Genomic DNA, 22,694 nt, shown 5'->3' with positions numbered 1-22,694 from the left:
CTTACCGATTGCAGCATCCCCAGCACCATTTCTTTCATAATTTCGTACTTTTTCGTGTACACAAACGAACGTCTATACATTGTGAGTATGCCTGTCGCCTGCTATCAAGTTTTCAAGTGGACCTATTTTACCACCCTGTGTGGGCGTTGTCCCTCTCGACCAATCCAAATCGGTTACATGGTTGGCCAAACTCTCTCTATATACGGCTCTGGCTGGGGTCTATGGCGCGAGAAAGCGGAATATATTACGTACAAATATATATATGCTGTACTTGCGAAATATATACATGGTTAACTTCAAAAATACATTTTAGACATATTTGTATATATGTTTATAATCATATATTATCTAACAATAAGTATTCTGTAAAGATATATATACTTACACAAAAATTATATGTTTCTATGCCAAAGATATATATATATTCTCTAAGAGAAAAAATAAATATATATTCTCTAAGAGAAAAATATATATATATTATCTAAGAGAAAAAATATATATATTCTCTAAGAGAAAAAATATATATATTCTCTAAGAGAAAAAATATATATATTCTAAGAGAAAAATATATATATTCTCTAAGAGAAAAAATATATATATTCTCTAAGAGAAAAATATATATATTCTCTAAGAGAAAAATATATATATTCTCTAAGAGAAAAAATATATATATTCTCTAAAAGAAAAAATATATATATTCTCTAAGAGAAAAAATATATATATTCTCTAAAAGAAAAAATATATATATTCTCTACAAAAAATATACAATTGAGTGAAATGCGCCCTGCACCACTGACGTAACAGTTTACCTGCCTTACAGATTTCAATAGGCACTTGCGGTAGATCGCAGGAAATTTGAGCTGTGCAAATGACTTTCCCACGTTCGTTTCCTTTGCAAGGTTTGGCAAACTGCTTACGTAACACACCGGCTAACGTTCCAAACTAATAACCTTGAAATGTGAAGAAGTGAGCAGTTACTGTTAAGCCGGCTAGTTACGGTACAGAAGGCTTCGCTGTCGAACGTACCGTCGTACAATCAGGGAGTTGTTATGGAATAATCCCTGGTACTATCATGTGCAATGTGATATCGCAAACCCACTAACTATGAACTGCATTAAGATTCTGAGCAAACATGTGCGTTTTAATGAATGGCCAGTGTAATGAACAGGCTGGTCACTGCTGAAGTTACTGAACAACTTAACAAACATCTTGGTCAGCACTTACAGAGCTCCGTACTTTGTACAGCATATATATTTTTTCGCACAGAATATATTTTTCGTACAGAATATATTTTTCGCACAGAATAGGTCTTGAATGTTAGAGAATATATACATTTTCTGTACACACAATAAAAATATATTTTTGCACAGAATATAATTTTTCCTGTAGAATATATATTTTTTCTGTCTGAGAATTTATATATTTTGTTAGAGAAAAATACTTTTCTGTCAGAGAATATATATGTTTTGGTACTTTGTACAGCATATATATATTTTTCGACCAGAATATATTTTTTTCGCACAGAATAGAATTTTGTTGTTAGAGAATATATATATTTTTCGTACACACAATAAAAATATATTTTTGCACAGAATATAATTTTTCCTGTAAAATATATATTTTTTTCTGTCTCAGAATTCATATATTTTGTTAGAGAAAAATATTTTTCTGTCAGAGAAAAATATATATGTTTTTTAACAAGATATATATATATATATATATATATATATATATATATATAAATATATATATTGAAAGAAAATATATATTTTTCTCTTAGAGAATATATTTTTATATTATAAATGCTTTTGTGTCAGAGAATATATTTTTGCAGAATATATATAAATATGCCTAAAATGTATTTTTGAAGTAAACCATGTACGTATTTTGCAAGTAAAGCATATATATTGTTGTACATAATATATTCCGCTTTCTCGCGCCATAGGGGTCAGAGCCTCTCTATATAAGGCTCTGGCTGGGGTGCCGCGGCAGCGCCCTCATAAACTCAATGCAAAAATACTACAGGAAAACTCCCACTCATTCTTAATTTAACCCCGAGGAAATGTTGTGCCATAAAATGACCATCATAAACGATTTTAAGAGACATTATTCTTTTCATATAATTACATTTTGTATTATCGGTGGGATCAAATATCCTCGAAGGATTAACACGATTGTCACGAAATGCTACTTGCTTGTTTCGTGTAGTAGTTTTTGCATCGAATCAGTCGGGGTTTCTCCCACCCTTCCCCTTCCCCATCTTTGCAATATTGTGTACGCCACTTGTTGCAGCAGTTTTTTATCTTGGGTACACCCGGTCAGTCCAAGTATGAGGTCACGGCTGATGGGGTTAATCCTGTTATTAACCCATTCAGACGTTCCTTGAGCCATTTCATCTCATTCCAGCCTTTCATTCTAAGGCATGCCAGTAACCTTATGCAATGCCTTACCTCATTTTACTAACAATTCACCTTCACCATCGACATTCCACCAGGCTGCTGCTCCATTGTTTACTCCTTTGTTGTCAGGACTGAACTAGTAGCTGTTAATCAGAGCTGTCCTATCTGCCTGGGCGTGAGGATGTGCCTTTTTCTTAAGTAAGTAAAGTCTATTAAATTTTGTTGCTATTGTAATTTTCCTTTGCTCGAAGCGTGTCTTTGGGTTTCCTGCCTTTTGGAACCTAAGCGGGCTGGGCCTTGTAAAAATCAATTGAAGTAGGAAAATGCCGTCCTGCAACACATACTGAAGCCAATCAACCAACTGGTGGCGCTTTGCTTGTACAGTTTATTTATAGTATAAAGGAACGACAAGAAAGTACCGGCGAGTAATACAAACACTACGTCTTTTACATAACTTAAGTGATAAAGTTGACATAAATCACTCGACATGGTGGTATCGTGTGACACATTTGGATGCCAAAATCGTAATAAATGTGGAAGTGGACTGAAGTTTCAAAGGTAATTCTTAAGAAGCCATATTACATTAGGAATCTTATTACTTTACTAGTGTCGTCTGCTCAGTTGCTGTATTGGTACATTCACAACCTTATTGAAGACTCTCCCCAAACCGCGCTTTGAAAAAAAAGTTAACTTTCCGTTGCCTGCAAGTGAAGTTTTCTTCTTGTCGCTACAAAATGCAGACAGTAATGAAACGTGATACCTTTTTATCTTTTATCTAGACCTGAGATATCCATTGCTGCAATATACACTGTCGTGGGTATTGACCGTAGCTGTATGTATTGACTGTACACTAATGTCTAATTACCGATGGTAGCAAGCTGTATTTTCTGGGATCAATGGTGGTGTCTAACACTTCTGTTACGCGAAGTGCTTGCACGGGGTATCCGCGCACCCGCCCGACGCAATACGGTACTTCCCGGTTCCTAATTTATTACCCGAATCCTACGCAGTGTTTTATTTGGGGGGGGGGGCAAACCGACGGTTAGGCACATTTCCTATTGACTTAGGTGGTGTTAGGCTACCATGTGGTCGAAATAACAGCAATAACGAAATTATTCCAAGGATATCTTATAACTGCGTCACAATTTCAGCTAATAAACAGATGGCTAGGCTAGATTACCCCCATTGACTTAGTGTGATGTTAGGCAACCAGGTGGTCGAACATAACAGCGATAATGAAAGTATTCCTTGGATATCTTATAACTGCGTCACAATTTCCGCAAATAGACCGATTGTTAGGCTTAGCTAGATTTCTCATTGACTTGGTGTGGTGTTAGGCTACCATGTGGAAGAAATTATTTATTCCTTCGTTTATTTCATAGGAGGAAAAGCTGACAAAGAATTTTACGAGATCTTTATGGATAATAAACGGGATAACTAAAAAATAATAATCGCAAGTGGCTTTTTACTTAATCGTTTATTCCAAATGCGATCAAATTGCGCGAATCTCGCGTTATTGCGAACCATGGGCCTGCATAACAGATAGTGGTGGTAACAACTGTTTAGGAGCTAACTTTGATATTTTTATGGTGTTATCCAATAGACGTGGAGAGCTAGCATATATATCAGCTGCGGGAGTGCGATGTTAGTAGTGATGTTAATAATAAAAAGTTATTAGCAAGTTAATGAAAGAAACAAAAGCAATAGGAATTATTGAGGCAGGTTTTAGAATTTATCTTACGTATTTGAACATGAAAACATTGTCAGTAAAGAATATAATTCATTTATTATAGCATCCTATGTTATTTCTTGAAAATCGTGATACACGAGGGTAAAAAAATTTTCCGGGTACCCGTATACCCGACGGATAACGGCTCTCGGGTACCCGGTTCCCGATTTTTGGACCTGTGTAAACACTAGAACTTACACCTCATTTTAAACTAGGTCAGATTACCGGCATGAGACGTTTCTTTGTGCGCGAGTCTTCACACCCTTTAAGTGTAGTCCCTAACGATATCCACATAACCGAATAATATGAGATGGTTATGTTGTCCTTGGCTTATCTCTAACAATTGAATACCAGAAAAATGGGCTAAGCCTCACTTAGGCCTTTGTACGTAACCTTTGGTATAACTTAGGTTAGCCTATTGGTCATAACCTAGAATATTTCAATCTGTTAACACATCCTCCATTTGCAACATATTCCCAACACTTTAAAGGTGGCAAAAGGGCATAAGCAAAACATCGGCCTAGCCAGTAATCTGAGCTTTGAGGTAAGCCTACTCAGCCTATAGCCAGGTATGTTCTGGACAACAACTTTATAGGCTATTTTCCTAGATTTACTTAACTATGATTTTAAGTCTAATGACATTCACTAACCATGTTCGGACAAAGCTTTGCAGGCTAAACGACACTGGCACGCAGGCCCTACAGTATTCGTGCTAACACTTATCCTTTGATAACTGACTTAATGTAGACATTCTTCAAAATGTTTGCCTTCTCACTTCATAAGATGGGATCTGTTACCCTGCATAAACTACTACCCACTTTGCAACATTACTATTTAACTGAGAATTGCATGCACAGAAGAATATGGAAGTATTACACAAGGTGGGTTTCAGAAAAGGGGGGGGTAGGGCGGGGGAAGGCTTTCTTTTTCAAGCATTTTACAGGGACAACTATGACACTATCTGAGTGGAGCACTAAAATAATACAAGCAGGATAAATGTTTGCCATGTGCCTGTCAGATACCAGGAACACAGAAGAACACATTAGAAGTTGCATTGAACACTTTACTTGCTCAAGTCATAAGAGGCAGGGAAAATGTTTTCAAAATTGGTTCTTAAGTCAGGAGTATAGTACTTACCACGCTGGTCGCCATAACATATCTCTTGTGAAGAGAACACCTACTCTTTGGAAAAAACGGGTTGAATCAAATTTCAAAGTCATATGCACAATGTATGTTTGAAGACGTACAAATGATCTGGCTTTTTGCCATACAATGCAAAGTTTCCTCACTTTCAAGGCTTCACACACGGTTACACACTGTGTCAGCGTTCTACCTTGATCAATTTCTATGGGTTAATCATAGGTAGAGTTACGTAACGTGATGAATATGCACTGATAGGAACAGCGTGGCGAAGTGGATGCTCATGGCAGATCTTAGAGTAGCAGGTTTGGTGATAAGAGCTGGGAAAATTCATGGCAATTGGCAGGTCAAAGTTTCGGTAATCAATTTTTGGAGCTACTAGGGGAGTTATGATAGTATTGACATTTACAACAGCATTGACATGAGAGGAGAACTAAAGATAGAGGACTTATTGGTTTCGATGAAATCATAACCTTTGTAGTCATGCAGGTGGAAGAGAGTGTATGTGGGTGCTTGTGTGTGACGCCTTGCTTGTAAACACGATATCTAAAAAAGGGAAGCTAGAACCATGCTCAAATTTGGTGGGTAGGAGAAACACATTCAGAAGAAGTATATTGTTTTCTGGTGACATCAAAGGTCATTTGGGGTCACCAGGGGTCAAATTGAGAACTTGTTAAACAAGTCATTTCAATGAAGGCTTTAAAGGCATCAAAACTCGCCCCAAACAGCGTGCCGCACTCTGAAAAATTAACTTTCCGTTGCTTGCAAGTTTTCTTCTTGTCGCTACAAAATGCAGACAGTAATGAAACGTGATACCTTGTTATCTTTTATCTAGAACTGAGATGTCCATCGCTGCTATGTTCTGTACAGTGTTGTGGGTATAGACCATAGCTGTATGTATTGACTGTACGCTAGTGTCTAATTATCGACGGTAGCAAGCTGTTTGTGTATTTTCCAGGATTTTCCAGGTGGTGGTGTCTAACACTTCTGTTACACCTCAATCGAAACTAGGTCAGTTTACCGGCATGAGATGTTTCCTTGTGCACGAGCCTTCACACCCTTTAAGCTTGGAGCAATCTCATATTTGGTGTGTATGATTATAGCATTGAGTGGAATAAACCTATTGTTTTTTGTGGATGTCAATGGTCATTTGAGGTCACTAGTGGTCAATTTGTGAACACTTTGTTAACACGATATCTCAAGGAGGGAGGTCAGACCAACTTAAAAGTTAGTGTGTAGAAGTACCACATTGAATAAAAGAAGCCTATTGTTTTTGGTGGAGGTCAAAGGTCATTTGGGGTCACCAGGGTAGAAATTGCGAAAACCTTGTAAACATGATGGCTCAAGAAGGAAAGCTTGGAACATTCTCATATCTAAATAGGTAGTTGTGACACTTAAAGTTCAAAGAGCGATTTGTTTAATGTGGAGGTCAAAGGTCATGTGGAGTCACCAGAGGCCAAATTGTGAAGACTTTGTCAACACAAGATCTCAAGAAGGGAAGCTGTGAACAAAATCATATTTTGTATGTAGTTGTGACATGTTAAGTTTTAGAAGTCTTTTGTTCTTTGTGGAGGTCAAAGGTCATTTGGGGTCACTAGTGCATGGTCAAAATGTGTGCAAAAGGTGTACCATTATACATAGTGTTGCTGTTGGAACGAACGATATCACTGAATCATAAGTATTATATAATTACTTTTGTTGTTGATTTCAGTCGTTTCTCGCAATTCGATGACAAATAAAAACTTCAGATTTGAATGTATAGTTATGTTGGGCAAATGGCTAGGCGCTGTTCACGAAAACTTACTGTCGTCTACGCTCTCTGCACATGCATTATGTACGGGAAGTTTTCATGTGTGGAAATTGTTCACAACCTTCATGGAGCATTTACAAAGAAACAGCGGAAAATCTAAAATAACTTTTTATTAGAGGGAACGGTTTGAGCTTACGAAGTCAATTACATGTTTTAAAGGCATTCATAAATATGTTGTGTTCATATATTAATTTGTCAACCAATTCAAATAATATTAAACGTCAATATCACAACAACTCGGTTATGCCCAGGCAAACCCTGCACAGTAGAGTATATATGCTTCAATCCTGTCAGAATACCTAAATTATTTCTTAAGGATTTACCAACATGCTATCAGTCATAATTAGCAAAATATTCAACAAATTTAATAAGTTTTGTGACAAGTTTGCTGTTATTGCCGCTATAATTTTTTGCAAAGATTTTAATTAACACTGGTTGTGAGTGGAAGATAGATGCTCTTTCAACCTATGATTTTCGTTGTGTAAAACTCACTTTGATTAAGGCAGTGTAATGGAGTGATGGTGATAATTTTTGCACACCAATCTGCAGCCAGAAGACAAGATAAACAATTGGGAAAGTGTACGAATTGTGCTAATCGAGCAGCGATTCAAAGAAGCAGTGAGGTACTGTGTATAGGCTTAGGACTAGCGCATACCTATGGCTACTGTATAGTACATGCCGAGTGTATAATATTGGAGCCCTAATGTCACAGAAGCCAAGCTATCTCCATAGGTATTTTAGCAGATGTTTTATTTTTATTTTTTGATATACTACAGTAGGCCAAGCTGCTTATTTATAATTCTGTGATATGTTTTACTTTGTTTATCACTTACTTTTGGTGAAAAACTAAAAAAATTATATTCCATACCTTACAGAAACATGGTTTCCAATGAGCAATAACGTAGCACCATGTATCTGCCTAAGTGCCGCAACCTTTTGTTGAATCTAATTTGAGGTCACCAGCGGTCAATTTCAGAAATGCCTTTTACATGATTCCTAACGATGAGAATCGTGGATACTTCTCATGCTTGGTGTGTAGATGCATCACATTAAGTACAAGACCCTATTGTCTTTGGTGGAGGTGTGTATTGCCACGTACAGTAGACTGACCTGTGTTTACCATGCATAGTGCAATTTGTACATTGATCTATTTAGGAAATCCAGTATTGGTTTCATTTGGGACAAGTAGGTGTGTAACAGCTATGCAAAGAGTCAAGTGGTTTATTAATGTCAACCCTTGCCTTTGAGAAATACTCTCGTTTCAACAATGACACGTTCAACTTAAATGTGTCTGATTGCGCTTTTATATGCTGCCGCCAGTTGCAACCTTACAGCCTTCTAGTTAGACTCCTAGATTACTCCACCCCTCCCCCCCCCCCTTGAATGAGCCAGTGGCATTGACAGGAGGTCTGGGAGCACATGATGAAAAAAACACAAGCCAGCACTATCCAGATAGAGTGCACAGTAATGTTTGGATACTATTCAAATTCCGAGTCAAGGCCTAATAGTTCATAGCGTAACAACACATCTCTAGTTTATTATAACCTCATAAGCTAATACGGTGACTGCCTAACAGCAGAACATCAAAGTAACGATGTCAAAACCTGGCAATTCGAAATTTCCCCTTTTATACTTTCTATATGATGCATATAAATGTTCATTACCGGGCACTAATCAAGGCCTGTGTGCTGTGTATCCTAAGATGCTGTTCAAGAAATACTCGACCAAAATGAACTGCAAAAGATCTGCAAAGAAACATTTTTCTGCCAGTGAAACTTTGGAAGTATGTTCATTATATTACATTTTTACCCCGCCTAAAATGTGGATAATTTTGTGGGGTAACAAATTCCACCCCCCCCCCCATCTTTTCAAAGTTCAAAAGCATCCTTCATGATAAGCATTTTTTTGCACTTATTGTGAAAGATGTTCCCTTTTGTGACTATCATATACCTGGCCACTTTTTTAATACAGTTTAAGAAAATTTATGTAACAAGATTTTGCTGCTTTAACCACATATAGGCCTACTTCTCACAATTAAATCACCTCATTGCACCTTGTACTTGATGGAAAGGATTTAAGCACAACAGTAAACCTATCGATTTCTTTATCATGTTGAAACTGTGGCAAATATTGTAACATAAATATTGGCGGGAAATAGTCTAGACTATTAGAGAAAATCAAAATGTTCTTTATTCATTACCCCACCCCTCAATTCTCTACCACATTAATTTAATCTCAGAAAAAATATGTTGTAAAATTCACACAGTTTATAAAAAGTGTGATTCATCAATCCAATCCTGCCATGGGTTGCTTTTAAAACTTGACAAGACAAACTTTAGTGCCAGTTAGCACACACACCTCTTGAATAGTGTCAGGGTTTATTTCATTCTCTGCTTTGTGTGAGAAAGCATTGAAATGCTGGCACTTGGTACTGTGGATCCGTATTGTCTGGAGTTGTCTCACTTCAGGAGTTGTTGCAATACTGTGGTTTGACACAATTAATTCGGCGTTTTGGTGCTTGTGATGGTTCCTTGGATTATTGTACTTATCAGTTTCTCCGAATAAGCCATTTAGTTTTATAAAAATTACATTTTTATAACAGTTTTATAACATTAACAACTATAGTTCTACTTAACACGTGCCATCTTCTTTGAATGACGAAATAGGTTCCCCAATTTGCCATTTCTTTTACACCAGCCATTTTACACCAAGACATGGTCACAAAGCTAGTTGAAATTGCTTCACAATTTAAGGACTTATATGAGGATTCCCATGGTTTTGGGAAATATCACATGCTTGATTACGAACCCTTTAAAAGGCATTGAAGACTTGCCCCAAACCGTGTGCGGCCATCTGAAAAAGTTAACTTTCTGTTGCTTGCAAGTGACGTTTTGTTCGTGTTGCTACAAAATGCAGACAGTGATGAAACGTGATACCTTGTTATCTTAAGCTGGACCTGAGATTTCCATCGCTATATTGTTTGTACACTGTGCTGTGGGTATTGACCGCAGCTGTATGTAATGGTGGTACCAGGGGCGGCGATTTGTTTCAAATATTGGGGGGAACATTTGCTTGGGTGCAGGCGAATTACTATCCAAGCGGAGCGCCACCATTGGTTGGCGCGCAGCGTACAAGAACATTTCTGGTTTTGATAGCCCCCTGATCACCGGAAATGGCACTTCTCGGGCTTGAAAATGACCAACCAGATGTACACTTTTGCCTGAGAACCAAGTTTTTCCCAATAGTTTTTTTTTATTCATAACCTTTCTCAAGATTGTCACCAGTCACACTTCATGTTCGACCTCATCGCATCTCCTGTGGATCATTGCTTTTGTAGGTTATTCAAACGCCCCACAATACCCGTCAGCCCCACTTTTCAAGGTTTTAAGCCCATTATTTGTTCAGAATTTGAATAATAAATTCACTTCAAAACATACCCATAATGTTGCACACAATTTCATCTATGGACAACCAATATTGAAAAACCACCTTCAACCCCTAACAGACCGGTCAAAATTGCACGAGTAGAGGGAAGTATGATGTAGAATGTTGGTCAAGGAATTTTCAAAAATTCAGACACAGTTAATTTCTTGGTGTACATAAAACCTCTTATAACAGCTACTATAAAATTATAACCCCACCCCTGGCTACGCGCCTGCGGTTAGAAATCTTGTAGGAAACAGGCCAAATGGAAACCCAGTGAACCCATATCGATGTGGATCATATATATGATTGTACGTACTTACACTCATACACAAGAGATGTACAGACATTATGATAATAATCATGAGTGACAACATGCTATACGGTCAGTGGTCACAGAAACGACCACGAAGAGTCATTTACCTCATGCAGTATGTGTTGGATGAAGTTTTAGCCACCGCAAAATATGATTTGGATAAATATTCTCACGCATTATTTATAGCCACACAAAGAAATCATGCCACCAAATATTGGGGGGGGGGGACACTAGTTACTATTAGATATACCGTATATCCCCCACCTAAAATATATATATATATATAAAGCCCTATTTTCCTTTTTCATCGGCAAACCAAATTTCATTACAGATGCGGTTCGTCTAGGTATTCATTTCGAAAAAAAAGTAAAAACTATACTTTCGGTTATATATAGTAACAAATTGTGACACGGTTAGACAGGCGCCATGCGAGGGATTTGCCAGGGAGGGGCGAAGCTTGTAGGCAAACTATCTAAGCGTAGCGCCACCATAGGTTGGCGCGAAGCGCAAAAGAAAATTTTGGCCGAAAATGCCTCCCAGATCGCTGGAAATGGCACTTCCCAGGCCTTGTAAGTTGCATCTAAGCATTTTCTATTTTGAAATTACTAGCGATATCATAAATAGCGATATCATAAAAAATATGCTAAAAAAAAACTATGCCACCAAATATTGGGGGGATATTAGATACTATATCCCCCCACCTAAAATATTGGGGGGGACATGGGGGGGACATTGGGGGGGGACATGGGGGGGGACATTAAACATCCCCCCGTCCCCCCCATGATAGCCGCCCATGGGTGGTACACTTGTGTCTAATTACCGACAGTAGTGTGTGTATTTTCTGGCATCAATGGTGGTGTGTAACACTTCTGTTACACCTCATTCGAAACTAGGTCAGATTACCGGCATTAGACGTTTCTTTTTTTAAATCATGTGTGCAGTCCCATTTGCATGTTTACCCTTTGACCCCTCCCCTCCTCAAACGCATATATTATCTGTAGATCTTTTTAGCCAAACAACTACAATAATTATATCTTGATCTGGAGATATGGCTTAATAATTTGCCAAATTTGGTTGAAACAAATATCACTAGTCATGTTGAATTTCTCTATGGACGATAACAATTAATCGGTAGAAAGTTGAAAGGAAATGAACATTTCCAACGTTTGCACTACCCAGACTAAGATTCAAGTGGCCCAGCTAATCAGATGGCCCATATGATTTTAATGGGGCAAAAGGTAAAAGAAAGGGAAAGTTCCCGTTATTGAATATTAATGAAGCACACTACCCTTGGTTAATTGTCTAGTACTTATCTGCAGCTAATACTGTATTGCAAAAATAATAATGGTTTGTCTCACAGAGACCAATTACAGTACCAAAAACAATATAAGAATATTCACTCATATTTGACAAATAATTACGATAAAAGGAATTCTTGTAATCTCAATCAGAAACCAATGACTTTGAACTGCAGCCTGAAAACAAACGCCATATCGTGAAAGACTGTTCGAATATATATTGATCAAATCATTTGTTTGTTCGCCGTTAGTTGGTTGTAGGGAGAAAAACATGGTAACTGGTTTGAACTTGTTTTGCAGTAGGCATATCACTTTTCTTCCAATACAGAAAATGAAACAGAAGTCCATGCAATTGTTCTTGAAAATAATAATCAAGATGCATGTGAAATGTAAGAATACATGTAGGCTACTAGTTTGAAAGTACTGATGCTTTGATAATATAATAAGGATAAATACAACAGCTAATTAAAAGACAATGCATACAGTTTCATGAAGTGACAATGATGACGTCCTCAAATTGACAATACCAAATGGCAACACACAAATACACATGCACGCATACAAGCATTTAGGTGGTTTATGGGACATTGAACTTGCGGCTATCATTATGGGCATGGGCGGCGATCATAGAGGAAGGGGAACATGTCCCCCCCAATACTTTAGGTGGGAGATATAGTATCTAATATCCCCCCAATATTTGGTGGCATAGTTTTTTTTTAGCTTTTTTTTTTTTTTTTAATGTTATCGCTAGTAATTTCAAAATAGAAAATGCTTAGATGCAACTTACAAGGACTGGGAAGTGCCATTTCCAGCCATCTGGGAGGCATTTTCGGCCAAAAGTTTCTTTTGCGCTTCGCGCTAACTAATTGTGGCGCTACGCTTACATAGTTTGCCTTAAAGCTTTGCCCCTCACTTGGCAAATTGAAAAGTAATTGAAAACTGAAAGTAATTTTTACTTTTTCTTTAGAAATGAATAGCTTAGATGGACTGCATCTGTAAAGAAATTTGGTTTGCCAATAAAAAGGAAAAAAGAGCTGTAGCAACCATATATTATAAATATTGATATATATATATATATATATATATATATATATATATATATATATATATATATATATATATATACATATATACATATATATATATATATATATATATATACATATATACATGGGGGGCCGGGTGGGGGACATGTCCTCCCAATATTTTAGCTGGGGATATATGGTAGTATCTAATACCCCCTCCCACAATAATTGGTGGCATAATTTTTTTTTGTGGCTATAAATAGGAAATAATGTGTGAGATTATTTATCCAAATCGTATTTGGCGGTGGCTTAAACTTCATCCAACACATGCTGCATGAGGTAAATGACTCTTCATGGTCGTTTCTGTGACCTGTGACCGCATAGCATGTTGTCACTCATGATTATAACATGTCTTTACATTCCTTGTGTATGAGTGTAAGTACGTACAATGATATATGTATGATCCACATCGATATGGGTTCACTGGGTTTCCATTTGGCCTGTTTCCTAAAAGATTTCTACCAACAGGCACGTAGCCAAGGGGGAGGCGAAGGGTGGAGACCGCCCCCTCCCCCCTCGAGCATATTTTTTGATGATACTGAAGTTTTATAGTAGCCGTTATAAGAGGTTTTAATATTTGTACACATATAAATTAACTGTCTGAATTTTTCGAAAATTCCATGACCAACATTCTTCATCATACCTCTCTCAACTCGTGCAATTTTGACTGGTCTGTGAGGGGTTGAAGGGGGTTTTCCTATATTGGTTCTCCCTAGATGAATTTGTACAACATTATGGGTATGTTTTGAAGTGAATTATTATTCAAATTCTGAACAAATAATGGGCTTAAAACCTTGAAAAGTGGGGCTGACAGGTATTGTGGGCCGCCTACTAAAGCAATGATCCACAGGAGATGCGATGAGGTCGAACATGATGTGTGACTGGTGACAATCTTCAAAAAGGTTATGGATGAAAAAACTATTGGGAAACACTTGGGTTACAGGCAAAAGTGTACATCTGGTTGGTCATTTTTAAGCCTGAGAAGTGCAATTTCCGGTGATCAGGGGGGTATCAAAATCAGAAATGTTCTGTACATTGCGCGCCAACCAATGGTGGCGCTCCGCTTGGATAGTAATTTGCCCCCCCCCCCACCCCCGGGTTTGAAAATCCTGGATACGCGCCTGCCACTGATATACCTGTAAGATGTTCATCAATTAATATAAAACTAGTCAGTGTGTAGTCACACACATAATGGGGACCCTTAAAAGTTGGGAAAAAATATTACATTACTCAGCATGAATAAAATAGTCTTATCTAAACCGCTTTGAATGATAACAACTCTATATCAAAGTAAAAGTTGAGAAAAAAGAACCCATTTACCTAGCATCTAAAGAGAAATGTTAATGTGTTGAACCTACTTGTTCTTTAAGATATCAAACTGTATTAGATCTAGCAAGTGCAACAGTATGTAGCTTAATAGGATGGTCAAGTCAGCTTTGATATACCCCATTTCCACTCAACAAGTGGAAAGATATCAAAGCAATATATAGGCATAATATCAAAATATAAGGCCATTATGAAATGTCAAACCCTGTATAAAGTACCTGAGTTCCCAACACCTGTTCCACCTGCCCCATTCAATGAACTTCCAAATAAGTGTACCAACTGTAATTCCAAAGACATATTAAACTGCAGAAATGTTGCAGTGCTATATCAAATGGTCTTTATCATGATATATCATCACTTCCCCCCCCCCCCCCCCCTCACCCATGCTATATCACAAAGATGAACCCACATAAAAACCTACGCTTTCAAATATTTGTGCCATATAAATGTTAGAACACTACTACTTCCATAGCTGCCCCAGCCCACTCCCCCTCACCCCTTACTGTCTTCATCATGTAAAGGTTTCAAATAAGAGGGAAGGCTAGGAAAGTTGGACAAGGTCATTATCTAAACTGATGCATTTCAGGTACAACATTTTACTTACTAGGGTGGTCAAGTCACCTTTATTTCCCCATTTCCACTCAACAAGTGGAATGACATCAGGGAAATTCGGTCTTCGTAATAGAGCAATACAAATTTGGAATGATCTATCAAAGAAACTGTAGTCTAGACCTTCAAACCCACATTCACCAGACCTTTGATGTTTTCAACTCATGGAAGAAATTGTAAGGACAACCGTTAAAACTAAAAATATTGAGTGCTTACAAGATGTAAACCTGCAACATTTATTTATGAAACAATGGAAGGTAATCAGCAATTGGTGTCTATGTGGAATACTGATTGCGAAGTTCTTCCTCAAGAAGCTAGCTTTAAACTTCGTTCTGAGGTCCTGAAATGTTTCCTCAAAGTGAGATGCGAATCTTTTATGAAAGTATATGTAAAGATTAATAATAGTGTTCACACAGGTCCAAAAATCGCGGGTACCTTCGTAATTGCTGTTATGTTCGACCACATGGTAATCCTAACACCACACAAGTCATTGGGAAATCTGCCTAACCATCGGTTTACAAAAACAAAAATCACACTTTGCGTAGGATTCAGGTAATAAATTAGGAACCGGGTAGTATTGCGTCAGGTGGGTACCCGGATACCCTGTGCAAACACTATTTAATAAGCAACCAAAAGACAAAATCTTAAAAAAATCTGACAAAGGACTTAGAAAAAGTTTGGGCAAGTAGAACAACCATTGTTTTAATTGAATTGCATAGTCCTAAAGCATGATTGGGGAGGGGGGGGGGGCAAAAGGTTTAACATTTTACATCAAGTTGTATTCCACTTGTGACAGATCATTTGTCATGCTGAAACTTACACTACTGATAATTTAACACTCAATTTCGAAAGGTTTACCCCTCTTTAAAATTTTGAGTAGGTGGATTTTAATATCAAGGTCTGATGAAAGGGAAAGGGGGGAGGCAGGATCCCCGGTTAACAAACCAAGGGACAGTGATAACTAGCAGATATGTTTATCTCATTCCATATCATGTTTATTTTTTCCTTTAATTTCTTCTTTTGTCCATTTTGATAATTTCATGTTCAAGTTTTATGTTAACAATGAAGACTTGACAACAGTAATTGCAAAATCACATTCTTGTTTTGTGCACTTTCTTTTCATTTAACCACTTAATCCTCTTGTTCAAAGCCACCATGAAGCATGCATTGGTATCATTGTATGATGTGTGCAATACAAATTTAACACAGAATGCAAGAAAAGCAATGAGGATAGCATCATGAATACTACTTTTTCCATAATTTTTACACATTTTTTTCCCAAAAATTTTTCATTTCTACATTTGTTTGGATTGTTGAAGTATGAAATGCTGCTACATACAAAAAAAAGGTGCCATTTGCATCAATAACGATGTGATGACTAAAATAATTTTTGTGTGGACATACTGTAGTGAAAATAAATCAGCAAAATTGTGACAAGTCATTAGCCTGAGAAATATATTATGTTATTCAGAAGCATTAGGCAAATAATCATGAGATATGATCAAATTCATGGCTCATTGCACGACTTATGGACCAAAATATTATTGCAACTGTCTGAAGGCCTACGCTAAAGTATTCAGAATACAGTAGGCTATTTATTTAGCTAATTTTTATCTTAGTGTAAACCTCAGTCTTGAGGGGCCAAGCAGTAACCTGTTCTCTCGATTGAGACTTTACTTGAATAATTTCTGGTAAAAATTACTAAATTTCACAAACATACGAATAAAATGTTGCAAAAACTTAAAAATTTAGAGCTCATGTTAATCCTAGGCCTACCACATAGTACCCATAGCAGAGTGTACCGCGAACGTGAATCCACAACAATGGACTTTCCACCTACTTCACCTAAGAAAGTGAACCATTTATAACTTCACCGACCTTCCAATATAAAAGCTACTACAGAAAGAAATGGTTGTTAGAATTGTTCACACATTTGTTAACTCATTTTGGGTAGCAATTTTTCAATTAAAAGTAAATTATGGTTGAAAAAACGATTCTTCAATTAAAAGTAAATTATGGTTGAAAAAACTGCCTAAACTTCTGGTCATATATTTCATAAGATTCGCTACTATTTTAGGCCAGTATACATACCGCACCATACAGTATCAACGCCTTGCTGCAATTGAAATGCCTACCTTGTGAAATATGTTGACATCTCGGGTACTTATTGATTTGTTGTTGCAATTAATCGTGTTTGCAGTTAGTTTCCAGTTAGTGGCTGCCATAAATATCGTCTGTAGGTGTTAGTGTGCATCAGTAAGTTAGCTCTGTGTGTAGTGCCGTTGGTTCTGCTAAAGAGAACTAAGTCACACAGGGCCTTTTGTACAGTGTAGTGTTTTGTAGTATGATCTTTTTTTCCTGCACCTATGGGGAAAGTGACAGCTGAAGTTAAACAATTTGAGTATGCATATATTAGAATAATATGTGGCTAATGAGTTTAGGCATATATCAAAATTAGGGAGACTTTACCTTATGAAGGGCCTCTACATAGACAATAATACATGTTTCTGTGAAGTATGTGCACTGAACAGATATTTGCCTGTAGAAAATCTTTGCGGGTGCAACTTATCTTATCCAAAGCCTGGGTGGTTTATCATCAGTTTGATGACCTCTTACTACACAATTTGTTGGTATTTTGATATTAACAGTATGACAAGTGTCATATAGGCGAAGTGTTTGTGCTGAAGTGAATAGCTTGATCGAAATTTATTCCTCAACCGACTCAACACATATGGTCAATTCTGTGGTGACTCGCGTGACATTTTGACTAAAATTCCTCTCTATTTGATATCATTAAACAAATAAAGAAATTACTTGGGAGAAAAGCATTCATGTAGTCAGTGAAGGTATGTCTTAATGCTTACAACAGTAGAGCAAAAATATAATTTATACCTCAAGTATTGGGGGTGAAATTGGTGAAAAACTAAACGTGAGTCGCATGACAGTTACTAGTAGCAAAAATCAGAATGCACACACAAATGTTCGATTTCATATGTCTTAATAAAATGTTTCCATAATAAAATGTTTCCAATAACTTTTTATAATCATACTTTTTATAATCATACTGAACATGAAAAACACCTACCTCAATTGCTATGCAACTTTGAAAAAATGTTGTAACGCATGAAAGTAATGATGAAGATGTATTGTGACTCTCTTGACAAGAAAACTAAATGCAGTAGTGAACTGAAGGTATAGATCTTGCATAGTGAAATATAACATTCATTGGTCTAGAAAGTGTCCAAAAGGAACTTTCCTTGGGAATGTCCAGATGATATTAATGTCCCGAGTTATCCCCATTACTGCAGACAGAAGGTAATAAACTGTGCGGGTAGTACAGTTGTTCACTCATATGAAAGTTATAGAAGAAACATCTATCAAAATGTGATTCAAATTACCATTCTCATTTGTCATATTTGAATAAACCAAAAGTGTAATATTTGAGAAGATACATTCGCTCATAGGATTTTGGGAATGATTGAGCAGTTAAAACCTTAAGGCTATCAAGTCATGCATTGCCAGATACCAATATATATAGATTATGTTTTTGTATATTACTAAAAAATCAATGACACGTGCTAACTTTCCAAATGTGGTGATAAAATAGGCATTATATTGCAAATAAATATTCATGAATTTAAATTCTGATATTTCAAATGAAATTATTATAATTAGTTTAATTATGTGTGCCCATATTTCAAGTTGCCTTATTAAAAGGGGAATGCATATGATATCTTTAATCAGTGATTCATTCATCAAACTATAACATCCCTGTAATTTTCACACAGTAAATAGGTAGAAACACTATTTTGAATAGACGTGACTCGCGTGACGTGACTCGCGTGACGTGACTCACGTGACATTTGCGAAAAAAGCAAATTTCTTGTCCAGAAGTGCTAGGCTTGTTAAATTTTCACAGAGTCCCAAAAAGGAAATAATACAAAGTGCGGAAGTGCCATACATCAATGGAAAGGTACAAGTGTAAATATTCAATGTAACATAAATTTGAACGGATTAGAGGATGTGGAAAAACCACGAGCTATGCCTTTTAATATTAGACTGTTCATTTAATTATCACACACATAATGGGGACCTTAAAAGTAGAACACAAAATTACTTTTACCTAGCATTTAAAAATATATCGCCTTAATCTATGCTGCTGGGAATGTTAAAACCAGAATGCAAAATGCATTGAGGTTTCGATGACTTCAATGCACTAGACTTCTGCTTGTTAGTATAACCAGAAGTAGCTGTTACAATAACACTATGTCATGATAACACAGGTCAGTCTACTGTACGTGGCTATACACACCTCCATCAAAAACAATAAGGGTCTTGTACTCAATGTTATGAATCCACACACCAAGTATTAGAGGTATCCACGATTTCCATCGTTACATATCATGTAAAAGGTTTTTCAGAGTTTGACCTCTGGTGACCTATAGGAGATTTGACCTCACAAGCAATAGGATTCTTGTACTCAATATGGCAAAACCATATACCATGTATGAAAAGTATCCATGATTTCTACCATGAGAAATCATGTTGTGAAAGTTTTCAGACCTCAACAAATATTTTGAAAGTACTCGCTATTTGGCGACCTTGACTAAAATTCTACCGGCTAAATTCCACTCACCACTAGGCCTATGATTGTTGGTCAAGTCTCCAAAGTACAGATCTGCAACATCAATACTTTCTATGAACAAAAGGTTAGGCAGTTAGGCAGATGCATGGTGCTACGTAATTGCGCATTATAAAGTCATGTTTCTTTGCAGTACAAAATTAAAACTTTTTCCACCAAAAGTAAGTGTTGAACAAAGTAAAACATGACTTAGAATCATAAATAAGCACCTAGGCCTACTGCAGTTAAAACTACAACATCTGTAAAAATACTTACAAAGATAGCATGGCTTCTGTTACATTAGGGCTCCTCTACTTTACTAGGCATATACTATAGAGAAACTAGGTGTGCGGGAGTCCTAAGAATATACTGTACAGTACCTCACTGCTACTTTGAACCGCTGCTTAATTAGAGCGGCGACTACGTACAATTTTCCAATTAATTATCTGTCTATTAGCTGCGAATTGATGTGCCAAAAATATTGCTATTACTCTGCCTAAATCAAAGCTATCTTTTACGCAATGATAATCTGAGGTTGTAAAGGGCATCTCTCTTCCAAAAATCCTAGCAGTAACAACAGCAAACTTGTCTCAAAAGTCCTTAAATTGTTCTATACTTTGCGAATTATGACTGATAGCCAGTAGGAGAATTGACTTAAGAAATAATGAAGGAGATGTTTTGCCCTCTTAAGTGTATTGGTATTCTGCCTCATATTCTTCACATTATTGGATTAATGAACCATTGCTGGCCTAGTCAACATGAAATTGCTCACAGGCCTTCCCAGGTTTGTTGTCCCATAATCAATAACATGACGATCGAATGTTACTTTTAAGGCCTAGCTATGCTGAAACTGGTGGAAGAGACTACACAAATTGAGATCAACAGCCGATCCAGACAAAAGCTCGTGAACTCACTGCCAAACTGGGACCGTTTGACCTTTGACCTCCACAAACAAGAGCCCAAGGGCTTGTAAGGAATATTTACAAGGGTGCAGCACTGTCTTCAAATTGTCATGTGGACCCATGGACACACACAATATTATTGCCATAAATATCATAAATCAACCGTTGGTCCTTTTGAGAACCTGTTGAGGAACAGGTGTCTGATATGAGCAAGAGTCTGCATTTTTTACGGAGCTCACAGAATCATCCTAACTGTACTTATTAAGAATTTTAACAAAACAAAACCAAACCTTGTATTGATATCTAATAACTTCACACATTAAGGTTGCAGAGGCGTCAACTTATGGACAATTTAGATTGGAATATGGCCACAAAACTTCAAATAATCAACTTGAGAGAAACTAATACAGGTCACTGGAGGTCAACCTGAGGTCAAAGGTCACCCGAATGCAGGTCGACTATTGGATTACATTAGTGTAACTCCCCACCTTGATGGACACGTGGTTCTCAAGTTATTGCAAAAGTACTAGTTTTTTACCCCTAATTGACCTTTGTTGACCTTGGATCATATGACGTACCTATTTGGAAACGATCCTTTACCCCATTCACAACTAGTCCACAAATATCAACCATGTCGGACCCTGTCAATGGTACTGTAGTTTCACAAGTTATTGCCAAAAAAAACACATTTTTACCCATAATTGACCTTTGGTGACCTTGGATCACATCACGATTATTTTGGAAAACGTGCCCCTGCTTTATTTCACAACTTGTCCCAATATATCAGCCATGTCAGACTTGGTGACTAGAAGTTTTTGCAAAACGTAGCATAATTTGGCAGTTTTTTGCACATTAGCAAATTTAAATGACCTTGGATGAACTGATGTTTCTATCAACCAGAAGGTCAAAAGACTTAGTGATTCCTTGCCCATATGATAATGAACTTTAGGTAGAAGATTTTGTAACGATCTGAAGTGCTGACCAGAAATGGCAAGTCTTGCAGAATTGACTAATGCATATCTATGCGAAGAGGGTCAAAGGTCAAACAAACTACACTTCTGTATAATTCTACTTATTCTGACTATAACCAACAATTGACCTTGAGACCTTTGACCTCCATGAAAAACAATAGGGATTATCTGCTCATTAAAGGCTACCAACATATCAAGTTTAAAATTCAAGAACATTTCTTCTTGAGATATTGGATTATTGTGTTTACAAGGTTTACAGCCTTTGACCTCTGGTGACCTCAAATAACCATTAACCTCCATGAAAAACACTAGGGATCATCAGCACACCAAAGGCTACCAACGTACAAAGTTTAAGCAACTTTTACTTCTTGAGATATCGTGTTTACACATTTTTCAGACTTTGACCTGTGATGACCTTTGACCTTCATGAAAAACATGAAAAACCATGTTGGACCCCATCAGTAGGAGTGTCACAAGTTATTGCCCCCAAGAAACACATTTTGAGCCATAAGAGGCCTTTGGTGACCTTGGATTACATAACGGTTATTTAGTAAAACGTGCACCTACTTTATTCACAATATGTCCCAATATATCAGCCATGTCAGACTTCGTCACTGGAAGCTGTTGCAAAAATTAAGTTAGTGGACATATTTTTGCCCATAAGCGACCTTGAATGACCTTGGATGGCGTTACGTTTTTAAGCAAAATGTTCTCCTTGATGATGTGCACTCCATCCTAAAATTGTTATGCACTCCAAAGTACATACACAATATTATTGCTAAAAAGGTATCAAATCCAACCATTGGCACCTCATAACTTAAGAACCAGGTGTCTGATCCAAGTGGGAGTTAGTTTCGTCTATAGAGCACACAGAGCTCTATCATATATGAAAATATTGACACAAATTTTTTTTCTTTGCCCTGTTTCTCCTAAAATGAGCATATTTATAAAAAAAAAAAACATGTCGGACCCTGTCAATGAGAGTTATTGTTTTCAGCCTTTGACCTCTGGTGACCCCAAATGACCTTTGACCTCCATGAAAAATAACAGGGATCATCTAAGCAC

The 22,694-nt window shown here is 37.0% G+C and overlaps 1 protein-coding gene across 17 annotated transcripts in view; it reads right to left on the bottom strand.

The window, feature by feature from the left end:
• Positions 1 to 22,694, bottom strand: part of LOC139969384 (uncharacterized) — a 99,624-nt gene that overhangs the window by 51,043 nt on the left and 25,887 nt on the right. For 2 of the 17 annotated variants that reach the window (XM_071974291.1, XM_071974294.1), the window contains exon 1: positions 6 to 486. The exons of 14 other annotated variants lie outside the window; for them this stretch is intronic. The gene's annotated coding sequence lies outside the window, so the exon portion shown is untranslated. Of the gene's footprint in view, positions 1 to 5; positions 487 to 17,270; positions 17,500 to 22,694 lie in introns of those variants that run through there. One more of the 17 variants, XM_071974280.1, reaches the window with a different exon arrangement.

The sequence above is a fragment of the Apostichopus japonicus genome, chromosome 7 (assembly GCF_037975245.1).
Source record: "Apostichopus japonicus isolate 1M-3 chromosome 7, ASM3797524v1, whole genome shotgun sequence".
Lineage (NCBI taxonomy): Eukaryota > Metazoa > Echinodermata > Holothuroidea > Aspidochirotida > Stichopodidae > Apostichopus > Apostichopus japonicus.
The sequence above is the reverse complement of the archived record's forward strand: the minus strand, read 5'-3'. Positions and strand labels throughout refer to the sequence as shown.